General features: G+C 35.2%; 1 pseudogene; it reads left to right on the top strand.

The window, feature by feature from the left end:
- The first annotated feature begins 8112 nt into the window (after positions 1 to 8112).
- On the top strand, positions 8113 to 9280 carry LOC115301391 (annotated as a pseudogene).
- Positions 9281 to 9502: the final 222 nt, after the last annotated feature.

Raw genomic sequence — 9502 nt, 5'->3', positions numbered from 1 at the left:
AAATGGGAAGATAGTTGCAAATGACATATTGGATAAAGGGCTAGTATCCAAAATCTACAAGGAACTCACCAAACTCCATACCCAAAAACCAAATAACCCAGTGAAGAAATGGGCAGAAGACATGAATACACACTTCTCCAAAGAGGACATCCAGATGGCCAAGAGACACATGAAACGATGCTCAACATCACTCATCATCAGGGAAACACAAATCAAAACTGCACTGAGATACTACCTTACACCAGTCAGAGTGGTTAAAATGAACATATCAAGAGACTATAGATGTTGGTGAGAATGTGGAGCAACAGGCACCCGCCTACACTGTTGGTGGGAATGTAAACTGGTGCAGGTGCTCTGGAAAACAGTGTGGAGGTTCCTCAAAAAACTATTCATAGAACTCCCTTAGGACCCAGCAAGAGCACTGCTAGGGATTTACCCAAGAGATACAGAAGCACTGATGGATAGGAGCACATGTACCCCAATGTTCATAGCAGCAATGTCAACAATAGCCAAATCATGGAAAGAGCCTAAATGTCCATCAACTGAGGAATAAATCAAGAATATATGGCTTATCTATACAATGGAATACTACATGGCAATGAGAAACAGGCCAAATCTGGTCATTTGGAACTCACATAGATGGAACTCGAGTGTGTCATGCTAAGTGAAATAAGTCAGTCAAGAAGGACAGATACCATATGTTTTCACTCATAAGTGTAACAGGAGAAACTTAACAGAGGATCATGGCACAGAGGAGGGGGGAAAAATAGTTGGGGAGAAGGAGGGAGGTAAGCCATGAAAGACTCTTGAATACTGTGAACAAACTGAGGGCTGATGGGGGAAGGAGAGAGGCAAAGGGGGGTGATGAGCATGGAGGAGGGCACTTGTGGGAAAGAGCACTGGGTGTTATATGGAAACCAACTTAACAATAAACTATAAAAGAAAAAAATAAAAAATTAAAAATTAAAAATAAATAAAAAATAAAAGGAGTGCACTTGCTGTGATGAGCTCTGGGTGCTGTATGGAAGTGCTGAATCACTGTATCCTATGCTTGAAACTAATATTATACTGTGTGTTTACTAACTGGAATTGTAGCCAAAACTTTAAAAAAGAAAAGCATTTTTAGAGTCAAACAACAAACAGTATGTTTAACTTACTTCATATTATTTTTATTATAGAAGCAAAATCATTTTCTCAACAGAAGATCTTACTTCTATGCTGCTTTATATTTTTGTGATTTACTGAAATATTAACAGGCAAATTGTGTTGTTAAACAATACTTTCAATAGCTTTACAAGTGCAGTGGGAAACATGATTTTATGAGAAATTAGTTATAAGATTATTGTATACTTTTCCATATGATCTCTAATGTGATACATTTTTATTATATCCTAGAACATGTTGCCTGTTCTCACTCTAGATACAAAGTAATGCTGAATTCAGCAACATCAGAAAGCAGCTTACAGTATAAGGAAAGACATCTGTTAATAGTACCATGAATACATATGAACTGTGGTGCTTAAATAGCTTTGTTAGCAAAGCATCGCCTCCTAATTTATTTTTACAGCAAATGGAAGCCTCATTTTTCATGGTTTAGTAGTTGCATTCAAACATACCAATAATTTCAAATGCAATCACTTCTCTACAGCCAATTTTATTTTAGAACAGAAGATGGAATTGTTAATGTTCTGTTGATGGGTAGACAGCTTCTCCAGCAGCAGTTTGCCTCAATCTTTGCTTGATATTTTAAAATTGATTTTAAAATAATATTTTAGTAACATTTAGGAAGTCTGATTTTATATAAAAATTGGATGTTATTTCCAAATATACAAAACTGAAAACTATAAACATTCTCTCTGTTAGAACCTTGGAACTGGTCATTTATTTTCCTGTATATTTGGTAACTGAAAATATTGTTACATAGGAAAATGAAAATATTAAAAATTTTATGATTAACATATGTCACAACAAATTATCTATGAATAAGAGGTATATGAAAACAACAATATCCTTTATAGAACAGATACAGATGCTGGGAAATTATCATTGTTTTCTTCTGATTCCTGATATTTTGGATATTTTGCTGGGAAATTATGACTGTGTATAAATTTAACTTTTTCAAATAGGTTACTTCATATACCACTTTTAAATCTCATATTCCAAAGTAGTGATGACAGTTTATTATTTATGTATTTTTTATTTATTCCTGAATCAGAATATATGACATAAAATACTTAGCCCTAAATATATCACTCTTGACTTTGAGGTCAAATATTAGTGTTTGCCTAAAGAATGCTATATTGAAGTTTGGTAAAATTTTATAAACACATTACTATATTATTTTGTTTATGAAATTGCAACAATAGCAATTATATTTGATGGCTCACTTAAGCATTTGTATAAGAAAGTTTAACGCTTCTCAAAGTGCTCCAAGATATAAACAAATGAAGTTTGATGAAGATTAAATGGCTGTAGTGGCACTGTAAGAATCTATAACCATAATAAAACAATAGAAATAATAAAGTAGTGACACATTTTATTATGTAACAAACAGCATGGCACACTACACAAATGAGGATATGAGATAAACTTGTAAGTTTAGCAGATGACACAATTACTACTAATAATATTAAATTTTTGTTTTAAATGTAATATTTACATGTAAATTGTAATTTATAGTTGTAATTTCCACTAATATTCTTCAAACGTTTTTTCACTGTTCTTTATAAGTAGCATGTTTTTCTCACAACTCTACCAAGAAAATGTCATTATTATCTACCTTTAATATATGAAATTTTAGAAGGAAAATAACATCAACCACATAACTAATATATAATGAGACCAGGATTTATGTGCAAAGTCTATCATCTGAATGGTGAAGCACAAAGAATCATATACAGTAATTTTTAAAAATCGTATTTTTAACAATGAACATGAGGACAAGATGTAAACAAAAAGCTGAGAAACTTTCTCTTAACCCGCTGACATCATGATCCCTGGTCACTTGCAGAAGCAGAGACATTGTAAGCGTGTCTGTGACGCTGCAGAGAACAAAGCCGAGACAGACAGCGGCCTCTGTTATTGCCATATTAAACACAAGGGCGGTTTATGATATGAAACACATCCGATCATTGGAGGCTAGACCAGCTAGAAACATCAGTGCTCCAGTGTCACGTAGGGCATCTGTCTCTGCTCCTCTAATGCCAGCTCCCTCAGAAAACTACAAACCAGTAGCTACATCACCTTCCTCAACAGAGACACCAGAAGCCCTGCTGAAGACACAGGGAAACAAGACCTCCATCAGCTCAGCATTGTACTCTTGTCCAACAAATGAGAATGGCAGGGTGACAGAGTCCTTCAAATGACCTTTGGCAAAACAATCAAACTCAAGTGTCTGGCACAAAATTCATGAATGATCTGCACTAACAGACTCTGCTGGAATCCGTATTTTGGCTGTGGTGCTGCTAACTTTTTGGTTATCATGATTACCAGCAAGTATTTCTACATCAGAAACAAATGGCAGCAACCAGATTTCATTTCATTTCAGGCTCTTTAATTGGAATTTTGCAAAGTCCATTTCATGTGTGCATCCAAGAAGACAATACCTACTTTGTTGAGGAATATCTTTATATAATGGATGAAGACCCAGTGGCCTTCTACTGCTTTATGTCCATGACTACAGAAGACAGTAATTGGATGACACTATGAGAGATTCTTTTCCAGGGTCATTTTTCAGGGTCAGTTCTGCCTGGCATTCCAACATGTCAGTGACATTGAGTAGAGTGATGGTAGTTCAAATCTATGTTGTATCAATGATATTGATAATATAGTCCTTTTTTATCCTAAAATAGACTCAATTTTTCTCGGCATTGCAGAGCTCTATTCTAAATATCAATACTTTAAAGGTGTATTATTTTTATTTTTATTTATTTACTTGTTTTAATTTTTATTTATTTTTGAGAGATATTGAGAGAGAGCACATGCCAAGTGGAGAAGGGGCTGAGAGAGAGGAAGACACAGAAGCTGAAGCAGGATCCAGGCTCTGAGATGTCAGCATAGAACCTGACACAGGGCTTGAACTCATGAACCATGAGATCATGACCTGAGCCGAAGGTGGACACTTAACCAACTGAGCCACACATATAATTTCACTCATAAGGGGAATCTAAAGAAAAAGAAGAAAGAAAAGAAGAAAGACAAGAAGGAGGGAAGGAAGGAATAAAGAAAGAAAAAGAAAGAGCAGAATCAGACCTAAAGTACAGAGAACTGACAGTTGCCAGAAAGGAGGGGAGTGAGTGGGGGTAGGGGGTTTGAACAAAACGAGCGAAGTGGAGTGGGAGATATAGGCTACAACTGCAATGAATAACTCATGGGAATAAAAGACACAGCATAAGGAATATAGGCAATGGTACTATGATAGCAACGTAACAGACGGATGGTAGCTACACTTGTGGTGAACTTATCAAATCACTAGCTAGCTGTACACTGGAAACTGATGCAACATTGTGTATCCACTATACTTTCTTTTTCTTCCTCAGCAAGGTCTGAGTTACTGGAATTTTTTTTCACATAAGTGAAGATACTACTTCAACAATGAAAAAGGGAAAAAGGAAATCTGCTAGCCTTCTTTAATTACTTGGAAAAATTTCTTAATGAGGAGGAAAATTAGAATAACAACCTATATATATTATGTATGAAAAATTAGTTATATTCTTAGATAATCAGTTTGGATAACAAGTAAAAAAAAAAAACCCTTGAGAGTGAGAATAGCTCAGAGGTAGATACAAATACAGATTCTTAATCTTTACTACTGGCCATTGCTCCCTAAATTGATTAATTAAATTTTAAAGGATAACATTTAGTTTAATTTTAAAAACATATTCTCAAAGAAGTCAAGATTCTTCCAATTTAGAAAGGCAAGCCTATAATTTAAACTTATGATCTACTTGACTTCTTTTAAAGCAATCTCCATGGCTAAAGCTTTGATGAACTCTGTATGCCTTTAGAAGAGTCATTTTGCCTTCTCTGGGGTTGTAAATAATGGATTAGTAATGTCTAATGCGTTCCTGAAAGCTAGTACTGCCTTGTTTAAGATTGTCTGTCAGTTATAATGATGCTGAAATAGAACTCAATATGAAAGGAACATTAGGGAATGTATTGCTGCACAATGTAACTGCGAATGAATTTGTATCAATTGCTTCACTTTTTAATGCAATTGTGTGTTACCTGTATCTCAAAAAGATAGCCAGCATGTTACATTTGGTTTGATACTTTTTGACACTCCGAAATATAGATGATATCATGTTTGATTTAGATAGCATAAAAAACGCTAAATACTATCTTTTTTCTAACGTGAAGACAAAGATATTTAGGTCATCATATGGTGCTAGTCTGAATTAAAAATATTCTAAAATGTTTATAATAAAGCATCTGAATAATCTGATTGTAACAGCTCTAAAATTTTTCTCAGCACAAAAATCCTAAAAGGATGTAATATTTAGCTACAAGTAGCAAATGAGTGAAGATATATTTGATATACTTGCCAACATCCTAAAATCAGATTCATACAATATGTTTGAATTAATGTGAAATGTCAGTTCACCGATTGAGAAATCATAGCTCAATTGCCTTACAAACTAGCTTGGGCTCTCAGAACACAATTCCTACCACAGATTATTGTTCATATTAGAAAAGACAAAGTGAGGGCACCTTGTGAGCTCTCGTCAGTTGAATTGATTTTAATAAAAAGAGAATCTTAAAAAGTGAATCTTGAGATAATCTAGGAAATGTATTACACTGATCAGATGAGATGACCTCATATTAATTTGCAAGTGTCTCTATTGCCAAATTCTTCTAGACTTGAGTGTATTAATAAGCCAAAGACCACAAAAATGCTGCAATTAATCTATTTCCTTTTTTCTTCATAAAATTACACTTCTTTGTGTAATATTTTTAAAAACATGGCATCCTGTGTTAAGGAAGTCCCATTTTTACAATTTGAAACTTACTATACAGAATTGACTTATTTTTAGAAGTAAATACTTTTAGGATTATTTTTGTTAAACACTAAGTATTTTAATGCCCAAAATGTATGCACTAAATGTATATCTAAATAGTTGGGATTTAATTTCACTCACATGAGTTGAGAACATTCATAGTAATGTGTATACTAGAGTTCTGATATACAAGCACAATTTTCTCATGAATACCCATAGTTAAGTATTGATACATTTTCCACAAAGGATTTTGAATAAAGAAGGCTCCATTAGGATTTTATGTGATTCCAAATATTCATATAATATTAGCAGCAATAATAATAGCTATAATAATATTCTCTAAAGGCCGTTGTGGTTTATAGGGTGTCAGGGTATTTTGCAAACTGTATTACATGAACCACCTCACTGACACATAATTTTATGTGTATAATATAGTTAATGCTCCCATATTTAAAAATGAGAAACAGTAGGTGCCTAGCTGTCTCAGTTGTTTAAGTGTCTGACTCTTGCTTTTGGCTCAGGTCATGATCTCACGGTTTGTGTGATAGAACCCTGAGTCAAGTTCTGTGCTGACGGCATGGACCCTGCTTGAGATTCTCTCTTTCACTCTCTCTCTACCCCTAACCCACTCACGTGCTCTATCCCAAAATAAATAAACTTAAAAAAATAAAAATGAAAGATGGTGGTATATAGAAATAATATCATTTGCTAAGGTTTCTGGCAGAAAAGGGTTAACTCAGCAGGTATTAATTATTCAAACTCAGCTCATTCCAAAGATGGCTCCTTCAGTTATAGGAGATACACTTTGAGCTCTTGGAACATTTTGCCTGATGAGAGTTTTTCTGGTATGTCTGGACCATATCACACCAATTGACAAGTTTATCCCATAATGTGATTCATGGTGAACAAGTATTTTCTTTCTGTAGGGTAGATTGGAATCTGAGTGGCAGAGGTCAGTGATGTGGGTACTGTATGCCTACATGACTGACCAAGGCACAGGCAAGCTTCCCTGCTTGAGAATATTTACATGTGTTGCCATATATCACTACTGGGAGCGGTAAGAATAATTCCAGCAAATCCGCTGGGAGGGAGCACCTGGAAGTCTGCGCCACCTACTTCCCAGACTTCACCTCATTCACTACCTCCCTTTGTTTAGTGTCACTATAATAAACAAATACAATATTTCATATTGTATTCTAAACCAATATAATACTTCATATTGCATTCTATTTGCAGATCACATGACTTTATATCAAGAAAATCCTAAAGACTAAAAAATTATTAATTTCCAGGATACAAAATTAACATACAAAAGTCAGTGACATTTCTATACTAATGCTAGTGTTGTTACCAATTAACTTAAGGAAAACCAGGGCGCTTGGTTGGCTCAGACTATTGGTTTTGGCTCAAGTCATGATCTCACAGTTTGTGGTCTGAGCCTGGCATTGGGCTCCACGCTGGCAGTGCAGAGCCTGCTTGGGATTTTTGGTCTCTCTTTCTCTCTGCCCTTCCCCTGCTCTCTCTCTCTCTCTCTCTCTCTCTCTCTCTCTCTCTCTCAAAACAAATAACATTTTTAAAAAGGTAAAGAAAAACAATCCCATTTACAGTATCATCAAAAGCAATAAAATAAAATAAATTTAGGAATAAATTTAACCAAATAATTGAAAATCTCTACACTAAAAACCATAAGACACTGATGAAAGGAATCAAAGACACAAATATGAGATATCTCATATTCATTAGGATTGGAAGAATTAGTATTGTTAAGATGTCCATACTACCCAAAGTCATTTATAGATTGAACTCCTATCAAGACTTCAATGGAATTTTTTACAGAAGTAGAAAAAACACTACCAAAATTTTTAGGACCCACAAAAGACCCTGAGCAGACAAAGCAATCCTAAGAAAGAACAAAGCAGGAGACATCACATTCCTGGTTTCGAACTATTTTATAAAGTAATGGCAATTTAAACAGTATAGTACGGAATAAAAATCACACACAAGGCCAATGAAACAGAACTGAGATCCTAGTAAATAACCCAACCATATATGATAAAATCAACTCATATTTGACTGAAATGCTGTGGTACCATGAGTCACCAGTATTTAAGAGATTATGGCATCTGAAGCCCACAGTGTTAAAAAATGAACCTTTTGGAGCACGCTTTGGTTAAGTGTCTGACTCTTGATCTTGGTTCAGTTCATGATCTCACAATTTGTTAGTTCAAGCCCCACATCCTGCTCTGCACTGACACTGCAGAGCTGACTGGAGTTCCTTCTCCCTCTCCCTCTGCCCCTACCCTATTTGTGTGCACTCTCTCTCTCTGTCTAAATAAAGAAACTTAAAAAAAAAAATGAAAACAAAACAAAAAACAAAGCTTTTATATTAATACTAGCATCATTCAACGGATTTTTCTTGAAGAAGGATATCTAATTTTACTAATAGGAACATGAAGGAGGTTAAGTAATCTCCAAAACAGTTGTCTGCTGACATAAATAGAACAGTTGGAGAAGCCGTGAAAAGCCCAGATAAACTACATAATGCGATCTATTGCATAGAGTGCTCCAGGTCTTTGTTACAGAAGACACCGTGCCCTAAAAGTGGGGTGTATGCCATGGCAAACAAAGAAGATGATCTGGCTTGTGCAGGCCACCTGCCTGGAACATTACGCCATGATACTCAAATATATTTGGTTAACTCCAGGGATTCTGGTTCTTTATGGACAGAAAGGCCATCATCGAAGTATAGTGGGATTTTTTTTTCTGAGGTTTCTCAGAACTGCAGAACAATGGCACAGGTTTTATTCAGCATGAATTTGAGACTGAATACAGCTTTAATGTTCACAAGGATAATTGAACTTGTAGCTTATTTGGTGAGGATAAAAGACTTTGAATTTGTGGTGGATTGCCTTCCTGTGCTCACCAATGTGTATGGAAAGAAGAAGATACATCTGGCTTGCTGCTGTGTAGATTTGTTGCCTGTAGTAATGTCCCTACTTAAAAGTAAATCTGAAGAATATATAATAGTTGGTTTAAACTGGCTTTGAGCAGTCATGAAATGATGGTAGTCAGACCTATTATCCAAAGCAGAAATTATAAATGATGGAAATATTCAGATTTTTAAACAATAATTAAGTGGGTTAGGGGGACAGCAAAACCATCTTACCTTGGTTCCAGGATAAACTGGTAACACAGCCAAGCCATATGAACCCACTAATGAAACCCTACTTCACACTGAAGTAGAAAAATACACAAAAGGAGCAGCTTCGACTTCAATGAGGTGAAAATGAACTATGAAGATTCTTCACCTTTGCTACATGTGGGATTTGCATTATTATTTGGAAACATTGTTTAGGAACTACAGGGTCTTAATGCAATCGTGCATAAAAATACTTCTCCAAGGAGGACATCCAGATGGCCTACAGGCACATGAAATGATGCTCAACATCACTCATCATCAGGGAAACACAAATCTAAACCACACTGAGATACCACCTCACGCCAGT

Source organism: Suricata suricatta, chromosome 1, assembly GCF_006229205.1.
Source record: "Suricata suricatta isolate VVHF042 chromosome 1, meerkat_22Aug2017_6uvM2_HiC, whole genome shotgun sequence".
Taxonomy (NCBI): domain Eukaryota; kingdom Metazoa; phylum Chordata; class Mammalia; order Carnivora; family Herpestidae; genus Suricata; species Suricata suricatta.
This window is presented reverse-complemented; position numbering and strand designations above follow the sequence as displayed.